The 13165-nt window shown below is 32.9% G+C and overlaps 1 protein-coding gene across 1 annotated transcript in view; it reads left to right on the forward strand.

The window, feature by feature from the left end:
- Positions 1–5094: 5094 nt before the first annotated feature.
- Positions 5095–13165, forward strand: part of LOC150104885 (uncharacterized) — a 162794-nt gene continuing 154723 nt past the window's right edge. The window contains exon 1 of the mRNA XM_090395396.1: positions 5095–5217. The gene's annotated coding sequence lies outside the window, so the exon portion shown is untranslated. The remainder of the gene's footprint in view (positions 5218–13165) is intronic.

Here is a 13165-nt window from a genome sequence, read left to right on the forward strand (position 1 = left end):
GAAGGAGGGTGAAAAAAAAATAATAAAAAGTCTGCACCTCACTGAAGATATCGAGGCGATATTATGTCTTCATTTTGCACTTAGTCTAAAATCCAAAGACGTAAAAAAATTACACGCTTTATTTATTTGTGTCTTTTTCTGTAAACGCTTTATGCTTCCAAATACTATATTTTAGCGAAAATAAAACCCATTTTACAGTAGTTTTAAATATACTTTCATTTTCTAAACAATGAACTTAAGCATAACATTCCCCATATGTGCTGCCCTCTATCGGCATTTAGAGAAAAAAAAGGTCAATTAAATTCTACGATGGTTCTCTTTAGCTGCCGAAAATAAATACTAGCTTGTGTTAATTTGTGTTAATTGCGTCACTCAGATAAAAACACAAGATTGAATAAACCACCATAAATTATCTTCTTTTACAATTTTTTTTATGAGGAATGATAAAAACAATAAAGCAAACATAACTTCAATTATACAAAATATACACATAATTAATTTAATATATCCGTGGATAAAGTAACACAACTACCAGATTTCGTCAGTGTATAGAGGGCGTGGTTGCCCTTTCTGTTAGGAAAAGTTTGGTCATTATTAGGTTATTTAAGGCGATGCCTAGCAAAAATTTTATTTACGTTGCATGTTTTTTTTTTTTTTTTTTGGAACGTTATTTCATTTTATTCGAAGTATTTTTCCTCTTCACCGATATTCAAATGAAAAATTTCAGAAGGCTTTTCATGTCGTGCCATGTTTGTTAATGATATAGGTCGGTTTAGTTTCCATTTTTAAATTTAATTTATTTTTTTATGAAGAAATTTTTCTAACATTATTGTTTGATGTGCGTCAATAAACAAGATTTTAGCTGATAGCAGTTTTTTTTTAATGTATATATATATATATATATATTTTAATAATTTTAAGAATTTAAATAATACTTATCTTTGATCTTCTCTCCTTGTTTGACTAAAACTAAGTATTAGTTTCAAACTGCCGACATTGAGTGCTTACATAATAACAGATTAACGCATTAGCAGCGTTATTTTGTATTCTTTTCAAGCATTAGAAACAAAACAAAACAAAAAAGTACCATTATTAAAATATTACTAATGTACACGAACTGCGTGCAGGTCGAAATTTCCATTTTATGTTTTCAGTTTGTCTAAAAATATAAAACTACGTTTTAAAATGATGCATTTATATAAAAAACACAACGAGTTTGGCTTCCTTCCGAACTATTTTTAACTGAAAAAAAAAAAAAACTTTAGATCACTCTAACAAAATAATATTTGAAAGAAATAATAAAAAATACAGCGAACACAGAAACGTAGATGGAGAAACCTCAACGAATACCTTATTAATAACTAGCCTATTCAGCTATTCTTCTGCTATATTTATTGCGTGAATTTTGCAAAAAGAGGTATTTCGTTTGCTTCTCCTCACGCGTTATTTCTCGAGACTAGCAGAATGAAATGCCACTCTGCGTTTTTATTTTGAACTATATTCCTATTAAAGTGGGAAATATTTAAGAATATTTTATTAAATGCATGCTCAACTCGAGTCAAAAATTCCATTGATTTTTTTTTTTGGTAAATTTCATCTTATTTGATTAATAAATTAATGCGGTAAATAACACAAAGAAAATAAAGAAAGACGTTCTGCTACTGCATTTGATTTTCATGTAATTAGTTATTAAATAAGTGTATATGTTATTGTTTTTATTATTTTATAGAGAACAAAAAGGTCTACTCCAAAGATATAATTACGTTCTCGCGACTAATTTTAACATAATTTATACTGTACTTTGAAATCATTCTCAGTTTTAAATAGAAAAGAAAAACAAAACTTGATTGGCTCTTTTTTTGAGTTTTTGGAATGCCAAACGATATCTGTGTCTACGTGCGGTTGTCGAGGTAACGAAATCACTCGTGATAGCGTAATGTCAGTAGATCGACAATTTTCATATCTTTTTACATTTCTCTTATTAATAGAGAATAATACAAAACTTCTGTATTATTCTTTAGTGAAATGAAAATACTTGATTTATGTATTAGTATATATTCCACCGATATTACAATATTCTATTCTTTGCGTGGTAAAAGCATCATCGCAAATAGTGACTAAAATAATTTAATCGAATATTTCCGGCGGAATATTATATTTCAATTTCCTGAATAATTACTTAAAAATTTTTTTTCTTCTTCTTTTTTTCCTTTTATCCTATTGTCTTATAATTTATATATTCTTATTATATTTTAATACAACTTTTTTTTTAAATATTTTATAATTGTAAACGTTTGCATGAAAACATGCTGTAGAACCAGCTTTTTTTTTTTTTTTTTGCAAGAATGAAACAAAAATTAATTTTTAATAATGGGGAGACAATTTTTCATCTATACGTGGCATAAAACGAAATAGTCATTTAATTCACTGTTTATATAATATTATGATGATGCGTCAATATTTTCACATATGACGCATCATCAGTCTTACCCCCTCTGCTTTATAAGAGTTGATAATTATAAAAGAATGACTCACAGGGAATTACAAGAACAGCCGGACTTCTTGCAAAAGAAAGTTAACGATTTCTTAAAAAAAAAAAAAAAAAAAACAGAACGTATTAAAAAATAGATCTATTTTGTTCTAATGCATTTGAGGTTACCGTTCTCTAATATTTTTATTATAATTTAAAAATTTTAAGATGTTTAGTTTTATTTAAACTTAGAAATTTGACTAAAATTAGAAGAAATGTCAAAATTTCCTCACGGTCCACTCAATGACATATTTGCTATGACGTCAGTTCGATTTGGTGCATCGTTATACGAGATCCTCAATTAACGCAAGAGGCAAGGAAAGTGATTGCGATGATAAAAATGTGAACTTTGTCATACAAACGGTAAGTTACGAGCTGTTTATTTCATTTGGATCTGGAGAAGTGATGGCAAAGGCCTTATAATAGTTCGCGTGAATAAACAGTTTTGTATACAGTAGAAGCTCCCCCACCATCCACGGTCAACCCGGGTCTGAAGATATTAAACGGAAAATTCCGGAAATAAACAATTTATAATTACATCGCCAAAATGGATATTAGATCCAACATTATTTCAGATCTGAATGTTTGTAGAAACTATGAAAGTTTTGTAAGTTGACCTGAGAGCTTACGAGAATACAATCATCGGCATTGTCTAGTTCAGTGCTTCCAAACTTATGGATGCCAAGTCCTTTGGAAAAATTTTAATATTTCACCGTCCCCCCCCCCCCCCCCAATCGAAAAAAAAATCGTAATGTAAGTTTTCTTGTGCTTCTTATCAATGTCTTTGAAATGAAACTTATGTGAATAAGTATATATTTACTAATATTGATTAAGCGCCGAAATACGCAGGAAGCAAAATTTGTGAACCAACACCATGTGTGATTTTTTCCATTAAAATATAAATAAGAACAATAAAGAAATAATAAAAATTAAATACGTTTCTTTAAAGATTAAAAAAAAAACTACTTAGTCTTAAAACATTTTAAATTTGTTTTCATTATTTCACGCCCCCCCCCCCCCCCTCAACAAAACTTACGGCCCCAAGGGTGCCGCGACCCACAGTTTGAGAAGCGCTGCTCTAGTTGCCTTAGTTACTTAAGTCAAGTAAAAAAAAAAAAAAAAACGTGCCGAGGTTGGTGAGATTCCATTCACATTCAGATAACTTTATTACAGTAAGTTATAATTGTTCTATTTTATTATTGTTAATCTCTTACTGTCCTAATTTATAAATTAAAAGTTATCTTAAGCATGTATTTTTGGGAAAACATATATGGTTCTGTAGTATCCGCTGGATGTTTCGGAACGTATGACCCGCGGATAAAGGGGGGGGGGAGGCTACTGTATGTACACTGAAATGAATTCCCATTAACTGTTTTTTTTTTTTTTTTAATTTTTTTCCCTTTACGCTATATAAAATTAGTACACAGATTGAGGGGAATATGGTACACTGGTGGTTCAATCACAATGTCTCTGGACCCAGTGAAGGTCATCAAGAAATTTAACTGTATTTGTTGAACTCTCCACCAGGGCATTCGGGTTTTGTAGTATGATAATTACAGCAGTGTTTCTAAGCATGTTCTGTGCATACCATTGATCAAGTATACACTGGTGGTTACAGTAGTAAGTACGATAGTCAAAACGTAGGAAATATTAACATCAGCTTTTGAATAACCTTGATTATTAGAAATCATTTTGGGTAAAGAAAATTCACTTGCATTAAAAGCGCGCGCGCGCGTGTGTGAGAGAGAGAGAGACGCTTTTTATTTCCCTCTCTCTCTCTCTCTCTCTCTTTGTTTACTGAGAATACATAAAATATTCCAATGATCCTGTTCTCTTCTTCACGACAGGGAGTAAAAGTTTCCTTATTTGGAGAACTATTGCAAAACTACCTGCATTAAACAGTTTTTTATTTCTATTTTTAATAATGCTCTGATTTTTGACACTAGTTTTTTTATCTACAGAAAGTATAGTGAGGCTATCTTGTTTCCAGTACTGATTTAACGTGGCTCTCGGCACTTCAAATTAGATCACCACTTCATTAGGTCACCAGCATTACCTGCATTGAACGACCGTCACCACCACCACAGTGAAGCAGTAAATCACCATTTAAATCAGCAAACAATAACGTTCCGATTTGAAACCACTAAAATTCGAATAATTTGAAAAATACATTGCTTTCATTAATATATATAGTAAAAAACTTTCTACACACACACACACACACACACACACACACACACACACACACACACACACACACACACACACACACACACACACACACACACAATGCGTGTGTGTGTGTAATTAATTATTAATAATAATACTTTTTTAGCCTATTTTCTTAGTTTCTCATCATTACGTAATAATGAGAAAAGCTTTCGAGAAAAAATAATAATCTCGTACACACAGTTACTGTAAATGAATATTGTTATGTACTCATTGCACGCAGAAGTTCGGTTGGTCCACGATTGTTTCATACGAAACAGGCGTATTTCACGTGGCACTTGGTCGAGCAAAGAGAAGATGAGATTCGATTTTTGCTGTTTTGAATATTATTTTATGTTTTACTTTGCTTTGTTGTTATGATTTTATCGTGAAGAAACATGTAGCATTATTTTTCTTTTTTAAGTTTGGTTTATATTTATTTATGTATATAAAACGAACGGCAATTTCATCTATAAAAGGTTAGTTTGTGGGAAAACCTCGTTACAATACTTTATTATAATATATATAACCAAAATTTTCATTTTATTCCATACTGAATAATATTTCATTTATTTATCGTGTGATTTATTTCATAATGTCACAAACAATAAGAAAATATAAACCATGTTTCGTTTGATAATATGCACATCCCTGTGGAAGTGGTGTTTGCTTTCCATAGCGCTAGACCATCAAAAGAAAGACCGCTCGATTCTAGTATTGATTAGAAATTTTTTACGCCTTTTTTTAAGTCAGTTCCCAAGTTTATCGATTTTTGACATGACAAATAGAGTTTTTATCCCTTCAGGAAACTGGAGAAAAGCCTACTTTACACCCCCCCCCAACTCAAGAAAATTGACCATAGCACTCATTATTTCAACCAGTAATATATAAAGTTAGGATGATAGTCCTTGAGATGGCACTTAGATAACAATAATCAACTCAGCCTTTCATTACTATTAAAATTATGAGCAACAAACCCGCTGCTTTCTTACGTTTTCCCTTGGGATTATTTTATAAAAGCTCATACTCATTTCAAAATATTATTTGTAGTATAATCTTCATAATCTGTGATTTGAAATTCATTTAATCATTTATATTTTGCACGCTGCCCTCACATGCACGCACAGACACAAATATTTGCTTCTCAACAATCAGAATTGCACCACCTCTTTGTAGCGATGTGTCTTCTGTACTATTGGATTAAGAGTCATCACGTGACTCTTAATTCAATAATAAAGCGAGTTACTCTTGTTATCAGAATCATTAGGGCTAAAATTTCGCCGGATAAGTTGAATAGCTGGAAACATTAAATCCAATTAATAAAATAATTAGTACTGTGAAAAAAGCGAAAGAACAAATAAATAAAATAAAATAAATAAATACAGTAAATAAATAAAAAATCGTTGAATGATCATGTACAGCTTGGATCATTTAACTGTTTTCGAGCAAATTTGGAATACCGACTATCACGGTTCCCTAAAAATCTCTAGAAAAAAATCTATGCTTTACTTTTTTTTTATATTTTTTTTTTACATACGGGATGTTTAATATAACATTTATATTTTGACCCAAGGTTGTGATCTGCGTGGGCTTATCTTAAATCACATAGTGATTAATGTGCTCATCATGAATCGGAATTCGAAAATTAAATTTTCAAGATATTTTCGAGGCTCATTATGTGTGTATCTTCTATTCATAAACGCTCTTGGTTCTGCTGAAAACTTAATATGGACTCCTTAGTAAAGCTAATAAGCGTATCATAAATACCAGCTTTCAAAAAAAAAAAAAAAAAAAAAAAGAGTGTCTGCTCTCCTCGGGGAAGTAGGCTTAGCCACAAAGCATTAGGAAGACCTCTAATGGATAAAGGCCTATGCAGACAAAAGACAGGAAGTCAAGTCATCGAGGATGAGAGTTAACATTTCTTTATTAAGATGGAAGAGAGGGCAAGAAGATAAACGCCATTTGAAGTAGTGTTGAATTGAGTCATGATCACAATGCCCTTTAAAAATAGAAAGTTGATTTCTGTTATAAACCTAGCATAAAAGTTAGATATTTATTTGGGCGAGTAAACTTTGCTATTTTATGCAATTTTTAAGTACGACAAACAAAACGAATAAGAAGTTTTAAAAGATAATAGTTTCGTTCCTTTGTTCTAAGTAAAAGAGTTATAGAGTTGAAGGCGATATTGTTTAACTTGCGTTAGTTATTAGAACATTTAAAATGCTAATAGAAATATATATATATATACATATTAGAAATAAAGAAATATTTTTATCAACGGTCTAAACCAGGGGTCGCAACCTTTTCAAACTCACGGGCCACATTCAACTTTTATTTTTAATAATTGGGCCGCAAGTGTAGCACGAACAACAGATTTATTATCAATACTTTGTACCTTAAATATGTTTCGCTGAGCAGTCAAAGAAACTCGTAATTTATTAATTTGATTTTTTCCAAGTTCACAGTTCAAATCCTGGTATTGGCTTTCATGTTGATTCTCGTAATGATTCTGATGTTATATTCTTTCATAACATCAACACTTATGTTTTCATAACAGCATCGTTAAACCTTCTTCCTTCATCTGTAATTTTACATTTTCTTGAATACATTTTTTAAATTATTTTTAACAACTATATATCTGAAAATAATAGTTGATGTTGTTGAATTATATTAAAAGACGGACCAGGGAACGCGACTGCAAAACTGCGACAAAATCTCGGTTGTCGTCAGATGAAGTCGCATTTGTTATCCCCACTCATGATGACTCCCATGGTTGACTCTCGCCAAGTTGCAAAACATTTGATAATTTGAGATCTTAAATTATTTAAAAGTAATGAAGCATTGCCATCTCAACGTATTAAGTTATGCTTGTAGAACTGGCTTGTTCCAACTAGATAAAGACACACGCTGCATTATTAATGGTGATCATTAAGTGGATCGTTGCATATAACAACACAACTGTCCACAGTTTCTGATGTTGGTGTTCATTTATCTTAGACACTGAGATAGGGGCTTCAAATTCAAACCAGAAGACGCATTCCTACACTAACACATAGATGGGAAAATACCTTCTAATAAATAATGTTCTCCTGGCAGCTGCCCAACCCAAACATGTCCACCACGCAGTGTCACTAGTGTGTATAGTGATTCGTCATTCCATAGCGGAATTATGCGAGAGATCCGTGCGAGACCACCAACCTGCTTACAAGAGGCTTGAAGTAGCTTGAAAAAAGTTCAATGTTCGATGTCTTCTCCAGAACAGGTTTGTTGGAGTATTTTATCCTCACGGTGCAGGTTAACAAACGTTTTTGGATATTAGTGACATAAAAAGTCTACACTACATAATAGACTCATTTAATGTAATAAAGTAAACTCTATGCATAAAGGTTACTAAGGTGCAGGCATTTAATCTGAAATTGCATGAGATCACTATGCCTCAAGAGGATTAGAAACGAATCTGCAACACCAAATTCCACATATAATCCAGGTAGAACATTTATCTTCAAGGAGATTTAGAATATCCTAACCTTTACGGTGATAAAGCATAGTCATCTATCCACGTTCTCATAGCGATATTCACCAGCTTTCTCAATCCAAGTAAAAAAACAACAACTATTTAATGCTTCTAAGAAAAAGATCTTTGACAACACAATCTTTTCTTAGAGGATTTAGGAGCTGAAAAATACACTGGAGATTGAGAGAAGAAGTTACCTTTAGTTGTTCTTACCTTTAGATTTATACTTTGCATTTAATTTCCCTAAGGTTATTATAGAATCAAGAGATTTTAACTTGGTTGCGTCTTGAATTTTTTTTTCTTTGTGGATGAAGCTTTATTTCCCTAATCTTGCTTCGGAATCGAGTTTTTACTTTTGATAATGCTGGTAAACGCAGGGAATTATTTTCTAATATTCTTTGCATGGTAAAGAACGCTGCAGAGTTTGAAGATTCTCTACATTCTTTCCCAATATTTCTCGAGTAAATACATCTTGTAGAGATAATGCTACTTTTATAATTCCTTTGTCCTAGACATGATACCCGGTGTTTCTCTACTTGAATCTCACATATCTTAGATTATTATTATTATTATTTGCATCTGGTAGCAACTTCTTTGTGTTTGTCACGGAGCCCTAAGTAGGACACTTACCTAATCATTCATAGTCTCACAAGGAAAAGATATTTCTTCAGTATAAATACAGACGAAATTTATAAAAAAAAAATGGCTAATGTATTTTATTCTCTATAGGGAAGATGCAATATCATTTAGCCCTTCCAACTTTTGGAGACTGGGGAGATCAGATTCTAAACTTAGCACCAGAGATAACTGACCCAAGGTTTTCAGTAATTTAAATAAGCATCTGGAAAAAGAATACGGCAAACAATCGTTAGCAATTCAGACATAGTTCGTTTCCAACACTATCAATAATTTAACGTGCATCAACGGATTTGAGTAGTGCAGTTAACTACAAAATCTCGTAAGCCCTAACACTATATATTATTGTCTGAAACATTAAGTTCTACAGTCGATTTTCTTAAGTTGTGAGATTAAAAACCAAGTTTCTGGAAAAAAAAAAAAAAACTTAATTCGCCTGTACCAGAGATCGCGATCCAATCGAAGAAAAAAAAAACGTTTACACCTTATATTCCCCAAAGGCAAGGCCATATATATATATATATTCTGAACAGCAACTACAAGACTCACTCAGACAGATAATATTGATCAGGAAAAGGAAGTAGAGACTATAATATTCAAGACTAAACCCGAAGATAATCTTCTTGAATGACAGGCCTTATCAGGTACAGTGATGCAACATTCAAAATAGTCAGGGAATTTGATAATGAGACTTATTTGTGCCTTGAGCTCACGGAAGGTTATGCTAAGGAAAAAGTGAGGGAGTTTTCTAATGATTACAAAAATAACCGACGACAGAAAGAAAAAAAGTAGCAGTTGGTCCTTGTTGGAGCCTCCCTACCTGCCGATATGGATGAAATAGTGACACCAAATTGCACTTCTAATCCATGTTATTCAGTGGGTTTTAGAGCTTCGTATCCAGATTTATCTGGACGTCTATAGACGTCATGGCCGTTTGGGGGGTTTTAAGCAGAAAAGGGAACGAATATTAGACATACAGTAAAGCTTTTGGAAATTTTGGAGAAAACAGCAAGCTATTAATAATAGTAAATTCCTGGTTGATTTCTGCTCAGGATATGGACTATACATTATTAATACCGTTTCTAGATAAATATGTGCATAAATTCACCTGCAGAGAAAACACAAAAATAAGAGAAATCTCGTTGAGTATCTTATTGGTGATAGCAATATTTTCACGCTCGTTTAGGCTACAAGAGCATTCAGGGAGTGTGAAAATAGAAGTGGTCACCATTTTGTTATGAGTAGGATAAAAAAAATCGTGTTGAAAAAGAAAAGTGCATAAGAAAGTTTTAAAAGTTGTATAAATTTATATGAAAAAAAAAGAGAGAGAAATTTGTCAAAACACTAAATTGTAATTGTATACAAGACAGTGTTTAAACCAATTTTAACTTATAGATCTGAGAGCTGGGTTAGAAATAAACACTTTATCAAGAACTAGAGACAGATATCTAAATAGATATATAAGAACTAAAGACAGTTCTGAAAAAAAAAAGGTAGAAAAGATGGCATCAGTGACAGAATCATTTTAAAAATGAAGATATTAGGAAGGGACTTGAAATGATAACATTCAATAATGTGCGAGTTGAACTAATTTCAGGTTTGATGGCTTGAAAGATGAAAGATTAGTAAAACAGGTGTTTAGTGTCAGAATGGCAGGAAAGAGATCCAGAGGAAGACCAAAGATGCAGGTGGATTAATGTGGTCCTTAGAAGACGGACATGTGAGATTTGACAATATTAGAGGCCTCACAGATAACAGACTAATTTTAAGGAAAATTGTCAAACGAGGATGTCTATTAGAAATGACATTGACACGTGGTGGGAAAAAATGGAAAATGAAGGGAAAAAGCTTAAAAATCCCCTCCTCTTCTTATACACTAATACCAGAAGTTCAAGGAATAAGACAGAAGAGTTTATACAATTGATTATTACAGTTCATCCTCAGATAATAGGTATAACGGAAACCTGATTGACGAATAATGATATCTTGATTAGAATTGAAGTTAATTGGTGCAGTATTTTTAGAGAAGACAGAAATTATAAAAAAGGAGGGGATGTATTACTGCTGATAGCAAACGAGTTTTGTTCGTGTGAGTGATTTTGAAAGTTTCTGGTGTGAAATAAACGTTACTAGAGGGTGAATATTTAGTTAGGACCTGATACAGACTTGGGGAATAATAAATGATGAGAAAGAAATGTTTAGGGAAATTAGTTTTGCTAGTGAAAACAAGGTTTATAATAATTGGGGATTTCAATTTTCGAAATATAAATTGAAAAGAAGAAATTGCTTATGAGAGAAAGGCAAAAGAATTTCTTGAGTTCGTAAGGAATCACTATATCAAAACAGTTGATGATAGAGAACTCGTAAGAAAAATGTACTAAATTTAGTAATAACGTCGGTTAATCACTAGTTGGTAACAGTCATCAGGTAGTCCTGACCTGGGAGGTGCGAAGGCATGCAGAAGTATCCAAAATAAAATGATATATGTGGAACTATAGGGCAAGAGATTATGGAAAACTCAGAAAACAGCTCGAAGCATTTCCATGGGATAAGGAACTTGAAGGAAAAGAAATTAATATAGTGTGGATCATAGCCAATTCCTAAATCAAAAAGGATTAACAAAATAGGTGTTAAATAGCTGAATAGGGAAATTAAGCAGGAACTGTAGCAGAACAAGAAGAAGAAGAGAAGATTATGGAGAAAATATAACTTTGGAAGAGGTGAATAGTTGCATGAAATCAGTGCACGCAAGAAGAGTGACAAATATAACAAGAAAGGCGAAATTAGAATATGAAGGAGACTAGCGCAACAGGCTAAGAAAAATCCAATGGAGTTTTTCTGTTATGCAGCTAGCAAGAGAAAGAATGAGTATGACAGGATAACTCTGCTGGATCGAGATGCTGCAAGAGTGACCAAAGAAGACGTTATTGCAGAGTTGTTCAGTGATCATTTTGCTAAGGTTTTTAATACCGGTGGTAATGATACTATTCTAAGGAAGCAGGAAGTTGAAGAATCAATGCTTCAACTCATTTCCTAGAAGGTGAATGAGGTAGAACCCAAGTGATTGTTCAAGGCCTCTTAATGCGAATAACTCTATTAAACTAGATGGAATTTCACTACGTATTGTGAAAGAATGTGCTAAGGAAATGACACTTCCATTGACTTGTTTTTTAATGAGAGTCTCGTGTCCTCAACAACCCCTAATGAGTGGAAAGAGGATAAGATTGTTCCATTGCATAAAGGTGGGAGCAAAACGGATGTTTCAAATTACAAATCTGTTTGCATTTCTGGAGTAGAGTTGTTAAGGTTTTAGAGAATACAGGATTGGGTAGATAAGGAAAAGATTCTGTATATTTTACTAAAATTTTATAAGGTAATAAGGTGACTAGAGTTCTGGACATGGGTGATTCATATACGGTGATACTTCTGGATTTTACAAATGCATTTGACAGGCTACTGCAATAATAAATTGGTGTATAAGTTACGGCAAATGGGATTGGATAAGAAAACTGGCTTTCTAATCGATATCAAACAGTGGTGTATAGAGGAGGTATGTCTCTGAGGAGGAGAGTTATCAGTGGAGTCACACGGGGTCATGGTTCTGTTCTAGAACCACTGCTGTTTAATTTGTTTATTAATTATATTGCAAGTGGTTTGCAAGCGGATATTCAGCTGTTTGCAGATGATAAGTTGGGAAAAATGATTAGGAATGCTGCAGATATACTGGTGCTTCAGAGAGTGGCTTGAATAAAGTGGCTATATGGGCTGAACAAGTGGGGATTTCAATTTATCATCAGTAAATGTAAGGTTTTGTACTTTGGATCTCAGAATTGTAAAGCTGTGTATCATATTGGAGGGGTTACATTACAGGAGGTAGAGGAAGCGAAGGATCTTGGGATATTGGTGGATATAGAATTGACGTTCAAGGGACATATTGCAAAAGTGATGAAAGCAGCACAAAAAAATGCCAACGTACTAAGAAGAACATTGACAAGCAGAGGTAAGGATGTGGACATTCCGCTGAACTTTCATCAGACCACATCTGGACTAGTGGGCACCGATTTGGTCACCTGCGTTCCTAGGTGAGAAGCAAGCTCTGAAAAAAGCTTTGCAATTCGCATTCGCTTAACCTGTTTTCATAGTCAGTATTCTACAATCCAAATTATGAAAACAGGTTAAGCGAATGCAAATTGTAAAGTCTGATAAATAGGTGGAGGAGGAGCGATATGATTGAGACAAAAATTGTTAAGAGGTGCTTATCAAATAGATACCCAGGA

This window comes from Typopeltis vanoorti, chromosome 7 (assembly GCF_054136105.1).
Source record: "Typopeltis vanoorti isolate ZY-2024b chromosome 7, IOZ_Tvanoo_1.0, whole genome shotgun sequence".
In the NCBI taxonomy this organism is placed as follows: domain Eukaryota; kingdom Metazoa; phylum Arthropoda; class Arachnida; order Uropygi; family Thelyphonidae; genus Typopeltis; species Typopeltis vanoorti.